We start from the raw sequence: 16545 nt of genomic DNA, 5'->3' as shown, positions 1-16545 counted from the left end.
ATCAACACGCATTTTGTCAAAACAGTAGAGTCAAAGACCCGTATAACGATAGACAGCCAGTCTCGAGGTTCGCTCCGTGTCACAAACAGTAATGATAGACCAATGGGAGCTGGGAAAATTTTCAATAAATTATGCAAGCATAACTCTGGTCCTTCAATAGGCACCTTCCTAATGTAAATGCTGTCCCTTGCAATCATGAGTAAAGGTCTGCCTGCTGCTGTGACGCTGCAGTGCAAACAGCTCTAACTCCTCATTACGGTGACTGTGTTTTCCTCCTTCTCTCTGCTTTCTGGTGAGCAACAAGGCAGTGTTGCTTATGTTGCTGACGTTTCACAACAGCATGCTCTCTGCATGGCCGCGTGTGTGTGTGTGAGTGAGCATAACAAGTGACAACATGGAGTGAAAGTAGAGGGTTCTACACGAGGTCAAACGTTTGTTTTGGACAACTGCTGCTACTTTGTGAGGTTAGTCTGCAAGTACATGGCTACAGAGTTCGTACAGTTTTTTAAGAGCAAAATTCAAGGTCTTTTATGAAATAATTCAAAATATAGAATAAATGCAACCGCAAAAATTTAAGTTCACAGATTTCCTTCATAGCCACAGCAATCATTATACATTGTCAATATGTGTATTTTATAAGCTGTTCATATTAAGCTTGATTGTATGTTTGGATCATATTTATACATTGTTCACTTATTTCCACAGTCAGGGATCAACTGACCCCTCACAATCAAATACTCAGTTAGGTTCTTGAAGGCAGGGTAGCCGGCTGCTGTCCAGGAGCTGCTGCCGAGAGACGACCGGTTTTGTGGACAGAGACACTGAACACAGGACTGAGTCTGTGTGGACTGAACGGCCAGAACGCCGTTAGGATTCCCAGTTACCCTGCCGTTTCAGAGAGCACTGCTAGTCGCTACTGCTCGAGTATAAAAGCCTCTGTTCGCCCCTCCTGCAGAGGACGGCACCACAGTTTTATCAGCAACCATAAACAAGGCTTACTGCTCCATTATACAGTGTATCCCCAATATAATTCATATGGCAATATTTATAACTCAAACATATTGATTTTCTTTCCCAGGGAGGTTTCAGTTAGGTAGCTGGAATATGACATGGATTATGGTGAACATTGGTGAAATTTAGCAGCTGACTAAAAACACTGCTTACCCAGGAGTTACATTTTGAATTGTGCAGAGGGGGAGCCCTTGTCCAGTGAAGTCGGGGCTCACAGACCATACTGCAGACACTCGGGACTATTTCTTTAGTAGAAAGTAGTTTCAGTGACAACTGTACACATTGAGTTGATGTGGACTGTCCAGACTGACAAAGACCTTTTCTGTAGATGTTGCAGCAAAACTTTCAAAATGACTTTTCTAGACTAAAAAAAACTAAAATCACTTTAGTTGTACTGGTGAAGTTTCAGAGTCAAATGTCTCAGATTAAAAGCCAGAGATAAAAATAGCCAAATATAATAAGGCAACAGCTTTCACACTTTTGCTTTTATCTTAGTTGTGTATTTTCTGTACCTTTTGGTAAGTTTATTTCTATGAAATCTCAAAGGACAACACTGCAATGCCTCCAATATGCACGCAGAATACCTGAAGACATTAAAGTGGCAGATGATTTTCTTTTCTTTGTAATTATTATTTGTAATAAATGCATGCCTCAAGAAACACTGACATCCCTGCAATACATAAACGCACTCACCCAATTAAGTATCTACAGTACCTTAAAGGAATATAATAAACTGTATTTTTCTTTATTAGGCCTTCTCTGTAATGCCTTATTTTTATTTACTTCCATGACTGGATGAGTTTCATGCCTGCAGTAATGCAGCAACTGCAAATATGTTTGCATTTAAACAGCAAAAGTGAAAACTCCCTGTAATAATCCTGATACAGCAGGCAAAATATTTAAATAATATTACGAAGAATTCTCCAGTGGAAAAGATGTTTGAACTTTTGCTGAAAATAAAATGTAGCAACAGCTCAGTACTGAATTTATTCTGAGTGTTACTGCTTTGTCCCCAATGATTTGACTGTAGAAGCTGAATAAGTACAGAGCATCACAGCTGTTGGCTGTGCAAAGAAGCGTTTTGTTTGTTTATTATGCCAAGAAGCTTTTAGGTTGCCTATGTGAGATGACACAATGACATGCTGGAAGATGTAAATAGTTATTGAAGTTACTGCTGCTGTGTCACCTGTGTAAATTGCGCACAGAACCTCCCTTAGTTAGGAGACAATATGGATCCTGCAGCTGTGATGCTACAGATGTTTATTAATATTAGACAAAGGGAGATAACAGATTTGTTTGATCACAGGGAAACGGTGAATACAAAAGTTGTATGCAAGTTGGGAATGGTGTGATACTGTTCCGGTTGGCTCCGCCTCAGTTTAACCCCTTCACGGAACGTAAAAACTAGTTATGCATGGATGAACACAACGCAGTTTCACTTTACTGTTGTTAAATCATTTTAGATTAGTTTAACTCTTACCATTTGAATGTTTTCCACCATATACAGGTCAATCTTCTTTCTGTAAGTTGTACATTACGATTTTCATTCTGTGGCTCACCACCGTAGAGGTTTTCATCATATTTTTCAGTAGTCAAATTTCAAAAATAAAACAACAGCCTGGAATGCGGATGTGATCTAGGAACTGCAGCTTAACGAATCCCAGCTGATCTGTAGGCGTAGGCGCTGTTGGGCAGGTAAAAAGTTAGCTAGCTACCTTCAATACGCATGCACGCAAAATGTCAAAGATCAGAGAACACGCGCGTTTTCATTTCAGTCAATCTAGCGCCGGTCAGCTTCGTACCACGTCTTTTGTGAGACGCCAGAACACAACATGCAAAGATAACGACCAGTGCTCCGATGACGACTGTATAATTACGAAATAACAAAATGTATAATTTATCTAGTGTCCGATTTCAATCACAACAGGTTCCTGCAAATGTTTTACAATAAAAGTCTCGTCAAGCAATAAAGGGTTTCTCTATTCTGAGATACTGGAGGGCTTTTACTTTGAAATGGATACAGGAAAAGTTTGGTTTGATTTAACGTGTAATGCACTTTAATAGTGCGAAACAAGGCTTCGAGTCAAAACACTTTAAATGTGAATGCGACAACTTTGACTATTTCATTTGTTTTTATTGGCTCTCCTGCATGACACACGCTTCAGAGATGATAGATTTTTAATCAAAAATGTAAATTAATTTTAACTGGATTAAGGGAACTGTGAACATTTTATTTCCTTACTAAAAACGTGGCAAAGCGTCATTCCAGTGCACTCCGGTAGGACTACTCCTACAATAAAAACCCATCACCCTGTAATTACGTATTTCGAAGGTACAAATCTTCTGTTCAGAGAAAACCAGGAGAGAAATTGAGAAGGTAGGGATGTTTGTGTCCATGCAGCAAGATGAAGGCAAACAGGTCATCACAGTCATGAGTTCTGACTCATGTCTCCTACAGGCTTGTAAGCGATGCACTGAGGTCCAGGCTCTCCCAAACTCAAATTTCTCTCATTACGTCATCATAACACTGCATCAGTACACTAGTGTGGCCCTGGTCTGGATGCAGCATCCATTCTGTCATTTCATTACATCCAGTGGCCTGAGGTTTGCAAAAAATAATTTACATCACAGTCTATTTTTTTTTTAGTCATCTTCATTAATCACTGCACTGCAGAAGTTTTGGCAGAGCAACCACAAGCTTTCAAATCATTGTGCCTCAGATTCAGGGTTGAGGACTTTTTTTTTTTTTTTTTTTTTTTTAACAACAGGATGAGATCATTTCACTTGTCCCCTGCCTTTGCTTCAATGATGCAATAATATCAGTTTTGAAACAACACTGGACATTTAATTTCATCCTTAAACACAATACTTGAACCGAGAGGTTTCTGAAACATACAGGCTTTCCTCCAAGAAACTGGTTTGTTGGGGCAATAAGCATTCCAAGTCCAGCTCGTCAATAGAGACCTCAAACTCACCATAACCAGATGGAGAGTGGAGCCTGAAACAGGTCTAACCGGTGAATATCAAATGAACCTCAACCTGGTGTTTTGTTTGTTTTTTTTAAAATCGCAAATCAGCACTTGATTGTGAGAGACGGGGTAACACGTTTTCGTTTTTCAAGGCCCTTCTGAGGTGCTACTTTGATTAATCACTGCAAGGTGAATGCACAGTCTAATGAATTGATCAACCACCTACTAAAGTAAATCAGACAGAATCTGACACGGTTCATCTTTGGTCTTTACGAGACGAGGTCTTAAACGGTTCCATTGTTTGTTTTAAATCAGTGGCTTTGGCGGTGTGACATTGTGCCACTGCTTTTTTCCCTTAAAGCTTGATAAAAAAATAATATTTGATTAAATTACTCCTTATTTAAGGCGAGGTGGTGTGCCGCTTCAATACATTGCTGCTAGCAACCCTGTGCCCATGTTTAGGAAAACATTGTCAGAACACAAAAAAAATATGACCTGCCTCAGGAACAAGAAAACCATATGATAAAGGACACAAAAGACAAGGAACTCAAGGCCAGCGTAGCGTCTTCAAACAAACGGGGTATCAGGATAGTGAGCAGTTTTTGTATTTCACTTTTAGATGTAGAGAGATGGCAGTAAGAAGGACACATTGCAACAGCTGGTTGGGAAATCAAACCAGAGTCTCTTCTTTTGTGATGTCAACTTCACAATTTATTCTGAAGAATGAGGTGATGCAAATCTAGTAGAAACCTTTTATATACATAAAAGACTGCCGATAGATTTGTTGTTAAATATTTCATATGTATCTCAGATGCAAGTTTACTGAAATATTCCTTTTGTTGATTCTTTTGTGGATATATTTAATCAAAGCATCAAAATCATGACTCACATTTAGAAAGTTGGCTTTATGATAGCAGCACCTTTCATACTACCCGTGTGCGTCTCTTTTGTGTTACCCTGCCAGGAGGTCAAAGAGGTAATAATGCACACATTTAATATGCATAATAATGGCAGTGGTAGCAAACAGGTAAGCAGTTATGTACTTCAGCGAGGATGTTTTCCTCTCGGCACGTGTGTGAAGATGGAGGTAACAGTCATCACACCACTTAATTACAGAGGTGACAGAACCAAGGTCCTCATGCTACATGAGTAATGGGAGGGATTGTGCTGCCAACATTGCCCGTCAGCCCCAGAAAGCATGATGACTCTTATCAGTAAACTCACTCCTGCCTCCTGACCTTTCAACAGTTCCAAAGCCATCCATTACCCTTTCTCCTCTCACTCACTCACTCACACACTCACACACACACACACAAGATATTATTCTTTGTTTACATAACAGGGAGCGTCCAGAGAAGCTGCAAATGATTTCACTTCAGAGATCCTGAAAAATCAATGAAGAGGTCTCAGAATGAAGGAGTGGATCAATCAGCAATGCATCAAGAGTGTCTAACTTCCAAGAATTACCATCAGACTCTGCACTTCTTGTCAGCCATACAGAGTGTTCCAGCATTATTCAGCTTAAAGTAACGTTCAGCCTCATCAATATTGCTTACAGCATCACATGCAACTGTAATCAGCGCAAAGCTCTGATAGGTACACCACCTGTCCAGCACCAAACAGCAGACGTGCAACAGTAGCTCCTAGCTGGTAGGGATGTCATGAGAAACGACACTTCGGCAACAAGTCGATGGCAAAAATTTGAAATGTGTGACGATAATTGTTTCTCTATGAAAAAGTGTCATTTGATAGATATTGGACAGTAAGAACAACATCTGCATTATCAGCAGCAAGTACAGCAACAGGTCCTCTGCGACTTGAGGAAGAAACCACACCAAGTGTCCTTCATGGTGATATTTTGCATTCGAGTCAGATGACGAGAGTGAAGTAATAAACAACCGAAATACAGTGAAGAGGACCCGGTCTTTGTCTAGAATGCTTATAATGTAACTAAAACATGATTCTTGGTTTCAGCTGTTTATGCACTGATAAAAACAAAAATTTTATTTATTTATTTCTATGAATTTTCCATGTTGTTTCTGCCAATATATCAAACTAATCCCACGCACCGAACGTTTGAAGGAAAATAGCAGGCGACCTTATAAACCGCTGATCTCATTTGTCAGTGTGTATCGCCTTGGTACACCAAGCATGTGGATTTGGCAGTTTTTTTTTACAAATAACATAAACCATAAGGAATGCGTCATCAGCTGCCCCAGCACAAACCCCAGGCTGCTAATGTTTGTGTTATTTAATGGCTCCCACTGTGACTCCATGTTTCAGAAACAATTTAGATTTGCTAATCATTATGCACATTTTAAATTGTGATTAACATGATTACTCCAGGACACATGAGATAATTGAGCTTTCTCGAACATGAATTTAAAAGACATTTGTCTTCTTCTGATCTCTTGAACCCTGCTGTTTGTGAGGAACATACAGACTTAGACTGTTTTTTTTTTGTTTTTTTTAAATCAAGCACCACCCTGGAGTTCAAACCAGGGTTACCCTCATAAATCTTTTGTGCATTTTCTCACCTCGCCGAGTCTTTTCTTTACACAAAAGTCGTTTGAGATTCAGGGGAGAAACTGTAAAAGTTGAAAAGCTGGTAGGCTGATTTCAAGACATCTTTATGCTGTATATTTTTAAGAGTGTTCGCTCTGCACCCAAAATTACCATAGAATTCCCCAGAAAAAAGTGATCACATCTCATAAGCTCAATGAAACCTGACAACCATAACACAAGAATGTGACAGGCTTCATAATTGTTGGATCTACTATAGCAGCAGGCGCTCAAAAAAAGGAAAATCAGTGTGTATTTCAGTAATGCTTTTCAAGAGAGACAAGTGGATCGAAAATTGTCAGGCATGGGGCAATGACACATTTCTCCAATAACAAACAGCAAGATCCGATCTGATCAGAAACAAAAGAGACAAACCAGTTATGAAGATCTAACAGCATTGAGAGCCATCAAGATGGGAATTTTTGTTTCCGGTTGGAAGGAGCAATAATGAAGTTCACTACTTGTAGAATTACAACAACTGTGTCAAAGTGGCTGCCTTACACAGCAGAGTGTCCAAAAACTGTGTCTAAGGTAAAATACAATGCCAAGACTTAAGGTTAAGCATTTAATTCTTTTTATATCAAAATCATGATTTGAAAAAGTGCAGAATGTGAAATTGCAAGAATTGCAAGTGACAAATTTTCATGAATATTAATGTCTTCACAAGCTGTAGCATGTGATGGTGTATTTGACCAATTTTAATGCGTCACGGGCGAACTGACTCAGCTGCTGTTGTTGAGCACTTCCCAAACTAAAACAATGCTTTGCTTGTAACTGGTTGTTATGTTGTGGGAGGATTAGGGTGAGGGTAGGGTAAGGGTTTAGTTGATTGACAGTGAAACAACCAATCACAGCAGTGCACACTTTACAACAAATCACAGCAGCACTGAGTTTAGAGTATGCGTCCCCCTACCTGATCAAATCTAGCACCAACCTAATTGTTACCCTAACCTTAACCCTCCAACGATGTACTAACTAATCACGAGTGTATTCAGGAACAGCCAAGGTATTTAGTCCCATCCTCAAGGCAGAACTTTCTTTCGCTATCCCAGAAAAAAAACAAAAAAACAAATCTAGCATCCAGGCAAACTACCCACCAGAACTAATCCCCTGTATGTTCTATTTATACTGTGTGATGCTGCAGATAGATTTCCTTTTAGCTTGTGTTTGTGCTGCAGCAGTACTAGTAGTAGTAGTAGTAAATGACAAATCCAGCACAAACGTTTTTACTTACCGAGAACTAACCACAATACTGAGTTTTTAATGCAGGATTTTTCTTTTTATATAGTATTTTTAGATGGCTGTATTGCTATTTTACTTAAAAAATAATAATCTAAACACTTCTTCAACCATGGAAGCGGATGAATATGCGTAGGTGATAGATTCCGACAGGTCAGAGATCAGTGAGATAGTTAGCAAAATTCTGTTATTACATTTATTCCCGAGTTGTAAACAAATATTTTCAATAATTTGTGTTTAAGTCACACTTTTTGGAAAGCTGCCAGGAGGTTGTGCTTTTTGCCCCAATATAGGCTACGCCGTTTTGTGCAATTCCTCGTTTTCTGCAATTCTCTACAAGGGAGGTGGGGAGTGCAACGTTAGCATGACCATAGAGCCACAATAGCCCCATTGATGGGAAATAATTCAGGTTGTAATAAACTCCTTCAAGGAAAGACTGATGCACAATGATCAAATCTGCCAGTTAACATGGACTCCACACATGTTGTTAAGTCTGGACTATTACATGAATGAATTGCTGCCGCTGTTTCACAGATGCCAAATACTGCTCCTCTGAAGCTCTCCACACAGCATTGCACATCATTTGAAATCTGGCTATCTCTCTGCACATAAGGACTGATGCTCCTCAGGAGGACAGGGCTGCTTGTTATTCAGGCTGAAACTCAATTTCATTGACTACATTTTTCCAGCTGAGAATGTAAAGACAGAGGGATTTGTTAAACTCACAGAAAAATGTGGAAGTGTATTAAGGTGCTTTATAATGCCTCGTCCTGACCAAACTAAAAGCGAGTTGTTGTTTTTTTTTTATAACGCACTCTGTCTGCCTAGGTGCTGATACCCAAAGGACAATGGATTCCATGTTGCTGTGAACTACAGCAGCAAAAGCAATCGAAGAGCACATCAGTGGCATAAAACAGAAAATCGTGTCCTTCCGAAGACGCTTATCTCGGGCCTGTCATTGGGAGACTGCAAAGTTGGCTGGTAGGCATTCATTACATATGCTGACAAAAACAGCCTTAATATTGGAAGGGGTAAATGATCAGACTGGCATCGTGCCTCTTTCTGGCTATAAAGCTGCTGCATAAAATGGGATCTCTGATAGCACCACAGAATACCAAACAAGTTTCCAGTTTGTAATGGCCCAGAGTGCTTCCTTAGCTCAGATTTATAATATGGTCAGCAACATGCAGGGAGCTGCGTTACAGCGCTACACTGACAGAAGAGCAGTTAAAATAAATGAAGACATACAAAGAATAAAAATGAGAAGTCATGGCCATTCTGTGACACTGTGTATAGTTAAATGTTCGTGGTAAGGTTTGTCATTAAAACCAATACATCGATACCAAGTCAATACCAAAATTTGTGAAACCATGACTGTACTCGTTTTTTCTGTGGTAACAGAGACTGTAGATGTCGTACTTCCTGGATATAAGGTCCAAATACAACATGTGGAATGGCTGTAGGAAATGCAGGTACAGCACCTTGTCTGCTGCGACCAGTGGGAAAAATCTCAACAGAGCATTAAGAGTGAACAGAAGAAACAACTCCAACTTATTCAAGCACCTCAAAAGTTAGGTCAAAGGTGTGTACACACAACTCAAGATGAGCAAGTTGTTAACAAAATTACTTTAAAAAGGTTAATAAACTGAATTAATGCTGTCATTGTTCACAATCTATAACAGCTGCATCGGCAACAATGCCCCACACACAACGCTCATCTGCGGGTTTATCTCTACCGTTTATCAATATTCCCCCTTAGAGAAAAAACACACGAGTTTTCCTATGTTTTCCACATGTAATCACATGTATGACACATCTTTACTAAATGGTGCAACAAATAATAACATGGGGAAAATATGAGGAAAAGGTTTTCATGTGGGAATCTTCATGGACTTCAGTTCACACGTTAAACCATGAAAATGTTCCAAAACCATGTTTCCCATCAGCAAAATAGATGTTTCACATGTATATAGTCACGTGTAAGTTGTCACTTGTGATTGCAATTCATATGTGAAAATAAATATACCATAGCAAATGTTACTGTGATGAAAAAAAAAAGTTGTGGTCTAACAACTGCAGGCTCAAATCTGGTTATCTTTGATGGCACTCTACTCGAGTCTTTAGGAGCAAGACAGCGCTGCACAGCTGGTTACTATACTGAGTCGCACCAAGATATCTAATCAAAGGCAATTACATGTAGGTGTCTGTAATTATGGAGAATAGTAGGACGCCATTTTTATCTGCTTCCAGCTTCAAATACTCTCTTCACTTGCCTGCATTTACAGTGACATAAAATGAATCTTATCATTTTTCAAGAGAAAAACTCAAACTAATTTGCCTTTAAGCTTCATCGATATTAGTGGATTATGTTTTTGAAATCTGTATTCAGTACCATGTTAAAAGTATATACACCAGCTAATAGCATCACACTGTTTAAGTATGCAGTTTGACTTTAAAACATTCTAATAATAATAATAATAATAACAACAACAACACAATTATTCCAATATAACCCCCCCCAAAAAAAAAAATATGAATGGTGAGCATTTTGACTTGTGCGGAGCAGTGTGCCAGATTATGGTGCAAAATACCCATCCCCATCTTTATACCAAAAAGTGTTTCTGTTTTGACTGCAATACATTGGAAAAAGAAAATGACTGGCTGGCTTATTTTCAGAACTGTTATGTCTGTGAAGGAGGAATTTGTACACATTTGTTGCAGCCTCCGTCAAGTAGCTTTTGTCCTTGCATGGAAGCGAGATGTCTTTTTCTGCGGTAGAAAGGTGATTTTGCCGTACCTTCAATATACACGTGACAGGGGAGCTATAAATTGGCTTGTTTTTTTTTGCAGCGTGCAGTGCAGATGTGGGTTTCCTGCAACAGGGGCATTGATCCTCCTTCAGCGAAGCAGTTGGAGGTTCTTTAATGGCTCAATGGGAAAGACATTTATCATTACTCGAAGTTAAACAACAATTTGTCTTGCTATTACTCACTATTTTGTTCATCATCTCCTAAAAGCAAACACAGTGATGATGGCTGCAGCAGGCTAAACGCTAAAATAGACTAACAAATAAACAAGTGATATGCCATGATTGCATGTACCAGGCATGCTGTGTATATGTAAACATGGCATGACATGAAAATCAACATTTGCCATTTACATTACTATAGCATTGCCATGTCGCTGTAATTTGTTTCCCGCCCTTTCACTTGCTTTCATCTGAGGCTCGGAGGCTTAACATACAAAAAATGTCCTTTCATCTTTTCATCTTTTCATCCTTTGTGAAAATCAATGTCGGCCGAAAGATTGAGGCAAACTGCAAGATTTGCTTGATTCAATGTAGCATTGGTCAACCTGAGAATCAAACTGACACTTGTGTAAGTGCAGTTAAGAGCATGTGTGTGCGCGAGTGTCTGCTTGTGGATGTGCGATTGGAGGCAGGTCACTTGTTGGTCATAAAAAACAGACTCATGTTTGAAGACATTTACAACATCTGACAGGCTGCTTCTACCATGATAATGTGTCTAATGCCCCCAATGCATGCAGCATACAACCATACATGTACATTTTGAAGAGAGAAAACACAGGAAGACTATATTGTTGTTTGATGCATTTAAAAAAAAAAAAAAATATATATATATATATATATATATCTTTTTTTCTATTTTATTTCCTTTCCTTTTTTAAGATGTTTAATAAAAGACAGTATTTGAATATGTCACTTTTCTTGGCACTCAAGAACATAATCAATGTGCAGTCGCACCATTTTCATTTAACCATCATGTATCCTGAGACAATCTGTGGTTCCGCCTACACTTTTGACACATTTAGAAAAGTTAGAGAGAGTTATGGTAGTTGAAGACAAGTGGAAGTAGTGTCAGCAGTGGAAACAGAAAGAGCCTCAAACACGCACACCAAGATAGAAGATTTTGGATCTGCATTGCTGCAGAGCAGGAATATGTGTTCGATTTGGTGAGTAAAGTCAAATGCGATTATATAATTTCCAGACAGACTCTTCAAGTCCTGTTTACTGCGCCATCATAATGACCACACTGGAAAATGAACCATGAAAGGCAACAAAAAACTTGGCATCACTCATGAATAGTTCAGAAAACCCTCCAGTCAGTCAGCAACAACTCGGTCTTAGTCCCTGATTCATCAAAATCAGACCAGCAGTGTCAGTTTTGGCCTCCGAGAGTCTTAAATTTCAATCTTTATTAATTGCATCCTTAACCTGCCAATCTGGGTAATATATGAACGTCAGAGCACAGAGACAGTGCAGCATTGCAGATTGTCGACTGAGCAGTGTCCTTGAATGTTACAGAGCAGCACAGCTTTTACTCTTAACAATAAATGCAGAATTGATAATACTACGATTTTTATAACATTCATTACAGCCACTAAGAGTTACAAGCATCGTACATAGACAATAAAGAAACTTGTGTAAGCAGTTCCCTGTAATTTAGAGAATATTTGCTTTGTCCAAAACGGCTTGTCCTGTGACTTAAATTTGGTTACAGTTCAAATGTGTAGAAATGTATGAAATTTCAGCACTGCGACTGTTTATACTGCCTGAACAGAGGACAAACTGCAGACTGAAAGCTATAAGGAATATTGGAAACGCATTATCACAGCCACTTGCATAAGAGACGTCGATAGAGCGCCGACAGCATTTCCGCTGCAACGTTAACAAGAGGAACAAAAGAGAGGCAACAGAAAACAAATCTAGGCTTTCAAATGAATTTGCTTTCACAGTGGAAAACTGTTTGTCTATCTTTTGGTTTTAGTTCACCCAGTAAGTGCCAGAGCATGAGAGCGAAAACTATTTGCTTAAGTGTTAACAGATCGGAATGAGGAGGCTTTTGGTTAATTTAATTACTAAATTAAGCAACTGTGCAAATAGATAACATTTGCAGACATGATTAATATCTTTTTTTTAATGCTTTTTAATCTTAAGAAAAGGCCAAATGGGCTCATCTTAGCAGAGTTAGGGCAAAGTAAAAAGCACAAGGTGACACTGAGGGAAAAGTGGCTTTGATTGTCCCAGAGTTTCCAACAATACCCATTAAATCAATCCACTCTGATGATTACATTGCTCTCTGTGTGAACACAGTTCAAAGCAGCTGGCATCATCAGTGATGTTTACTGGTAACTTCACCATCTGAGTCTGAGGTTTCTTAAGTGGCTTTCTTAAACTCTACATCGAATACAACTGTGAAGCAACAAGCTTTTTAGGTCGCAGTGGTTTGAAAACTCATAAATTATACACGTGATACTGTGTATCACCATTAAGGGTCTAGTTCTATTCTTTAAGCTAAACCAGCCCCTTCTCACACCCAGCACATCAAATACTGCCGTTTTGCTAAAGCCATTGATGCCAGCACTGTGACGATAGGTCGAGAAGGAGGTCATGTGACAGAGTAAAAAGACAGAGCAAACAGGACTTTCAATCGGGGGACCGGTGTTCAAGTTAGTGAGACAGCGAAACTCAACGAGAAATTCCTTTAAGTAACATAAGTTCCTTATGTAACATATGTATAGTAACTTTGGTGACATATGTAACGTGGCTTACATAAAAAGTTACTTATTTTGACCCAAACCAAGATCTCTTCCAAGCCTTAACCAAGCAAAGTTTCGGTGCCTAAATCTAAATTGTGTCCATCTCACATTTCACCCAAACTATGATCTTTTCCTGCACCTAACCACGAGGTTTTTAGTGCCCAAACCTGAGGGGCCTTATGCTCATCTCAGAAACAACAGTATGCTTTGACAAAACAACAGTATTTGATGCCCTGGGATGAGAAGTGGTCGCCCAAAGAAACCGTATAGTCTTACAAGGTAATGTAATGTGATCATGGGTAACGTGTTCAATGGGTAACTTTAAAACATTTGAGCATTTTATTACAATAACACGGCTAAAAGATTCCTGAAAGTGGCAAACATTGCTCTGAGAGCAGGAAAATGGGATATGCTATGTAGGAAAGAAATATTCTACTTGGCCAGGTCAATATGGATGATCATACATGGATAACAGATTCTACACAGTTCCAAAAATAGGTTCAGTAAAAGGTTTTGCCAATTGACCAATGGTTAGCCAAGACTGCACTGACTAAAGTGTGTAGGATCTTTATTGTAATTAAGTTGTTATGCACGTTCAAAAATGAAGATCTGTTAGCTCTTCACTTTATTTAACCTTGGTGAACTAATCCTGCTCTGCGATCTTCTCCGTCACTTCCGCTTTCCCACGCTGTTAAAATAATGTTAATCCTGACGTCACTATTCTTTGTCCAATGATCTTTCTGCACTGCGTTCTTTGTGCCAATCAGTATCCAATCCTTGTTCTTTCAATGTCATAGTGATTCTGTCTTTCAGACCTCCTAATGCACAACCCTCCTCTTCCCCATGTCCCCCTCATTATTTCGGTCTTCCGGAGAGCCTCAACCAAAGTCTCATCAGCAATCCACCTTTGCTCCACCTATACTGCTCTTGAATCGTCGGCCCTTTGACGTGGCCTCACCAAGGAGCCTTATCACCAAAACCTCTTTTATCAATCTGTCTTATTAATAAACTTTGTTATTCACTTTCAAATGATCTCTCCTTATTGAACTAATACGGAAATGCACAACTAGTCTGGCCATGTGCTTCATGTGTTAATTTTTCTCATGTTTTTGGACTTCGTGTCTGCAGATCATCAAACAGAATTAATATTTAACTCTATTTCAGCAAATAAAAAGGTGAAAACGAAACACAGACCACAATCTATAAATAGGGAAAGAGGCAAATTCTAATGAATCACAGAGCCAAGTGACTGACATCCGTCTGAATAAAATGATGTGGATTATTGCATCAATGCCACGCACGTTTGTCCACGTATTAATTCTGAAGGACAGTCAGAATACCAGCCTGTCCTCATCAGCATAGCAATACTGCTTCTTCATGAAAAAATATGATCAAGGCTCCACTGCTGTAGTTTATATAAAACGATTATCTATCCTTTATTTCTGGAATGAGTCATTTAGTCTGTTGCACGTTTCAATCAGATCCCCGTGGCACCAACAGGAGGAGACTGAGCAGTAACGGAGTACAAAATTTGACACTTGGACTTGATTCCCTTTCACCTCTCCTAGAAAAGCTGTTGAATTGAGGTTAGGTATAAGTCCTCTTCAGTGTTAAATAAAAAAAAAATAAAAGAGGACTTGGCAGAAGAAGAGAGCAGGTTTGACTTCCAGTAAAGGTGGTGGAGCGGACCACCCAGGATGCAACCAGGTTACAGCATGAGCTGGCAGCCTCCAGGACACCCAGGACTGAGGCCGCCTCTCCGACTGTGCAGGTCATCATTGGGATGCAGACTCAAGTTTACCAGATGGGACTTTGGAAAATAATTACACTCATACTGAATCAACCACTTACTCTCCGTTATGTTCTAAAGGGACAAACTGGCAGCCAGAACAGAAAAACTACCGAAACAACTGCTGTCACCTCACGCTGTAGTCATCAAAGGATTAAAAAGGGACCAGCGATAAGACAGGTGGTTTCACAAATCAAATAGATTCAAATTAAACAGCCAACGATCACATTTAGTCACACAGGAGCTGCCGAACATCTTTCCACCAGCTGTTGAATGCCTTACTCATCGGCACTATAATGAAGGCAAAACTCTCCACTTCACATTTCTCTGCAAATACCGGTGCACCTTTCTGTCACCAACAAGTCATCCTCTTAATCAGATGTTAAATATATGACTGAAGGAAAACACAATAAAACATGCAACAAGCTTCTTTGCATTTAGTTGAGCTGTCATGAGTTTGGAAGCCACTGCTTTAATGGAAAATATCTATAGTATTAACATAGCAAATAAGGAGGAAGAAGAATTGTTTGGTAGGTTAATCTGAATTGCCTCATTAAGCTAAAGCATTTAAATTAAATGAATTTCCACTGTATTTAGCAGGCTAAGTTATTTGTGGGCTCCAATAATTGGAAATGGGGATTTTGCATTTACGAGCAAAGGCAGAATTCATTTAAAAACAAACCTTTAATTAGACTGAAGTCATGCATAAAATATCTTATAATTCCCAGCATAATTGAAATAACTGTTGGCTGTGTTGGCGCAGCTTCATGTATCATCCTTTGTCAGGTGCACATGCTCAGCCACAGCACGCGTGACATGCATCTATTGCAAGAAAAAAAATGTGTAAATCCCAGTTGTTAATTGGGTTTCGCCAGAGTAGAACAACGCAATTAACAAAATCCAACAAAAATCAATTGTGCCACCATTGATTGCATTAAAAAGTTAGATTGTTTTACCTTTCTAGAGGATGACGAGAGGAGCTCCGTCTGGATGCGCTTCCTCAGAGCTGGAAATGCAACAACGGGAGGTCAGTGCTTTAATTCTGCAGAAGCTGAAGGGAGGAAATAATTACTGTCGCACAGGTGTGAGAGTGGTATTTAAAAACAAAAAAAAACACACACAAAAAAAGCGGATTTGAGCTGCTGTTCCTGTTCAGCGGCCAGCTGAAGGCAGCAGAGCAGCGAGGCGTGCCGATGGTCTCCCAGCTCCTCATCTGATGCTCAATACTCTCTTTTCCTTTCTTTTAAATTGTACATGCTGTCACTGTCACGTGACCGAACCGCACCGTCCAATGTGCTCGCTTTTACTCCATCCACACACACACACACACACACACACACACACACACACACACAAAATAACGCTGCAGTTTACCATGCAGCTTTAAACAGCTATGGAAAAAACACACACATTCGC

The 16545-nt window shown here is 39.4% G+C and overlaps 1 protein-coding gene across 1 annotated transcript in view; it reads right to left on the bottom strand.

The window, feature by feature from the left end:
* Positions 1–16129, bottom strand: part of rap1gapb (RAP1 GTPase activating protein b) — a 92259-nt gene extending 76130 nt beyond the window's left edge. Inside the window, exon 1 of the mRNA XM_069149288.1 lies at positions 16086–16129. The gene's annotated coding sequence lies outside the window, so the exon portion shown is untranslated. The remainder of the gene's footprint in view (positions 1–16085) is intronic.
* Positions 16130–16545: the final 416 nt, after the last annotated feature.

This window comes from Embiotoca jacksoni, unplaced genomic scaffold, assembly GCF_022577435.1.
Source record: "Embiotoca jacksoni isolate LCO1_2020_lvr unplaced genomic scaffold, fEmbJac1.0.p SCAF_1, whole genome shotgun sequence".
NCBI lineage: Eukaryota > Metazoa > Chordata > Actinopteri > Embiotocidae > Embiotoca > Embiotoca jacksoni.
Note: the sequence above shows the minus strand (reverse complement) of the source record. Positions and strands in the feature narration are given on the sequence as shown.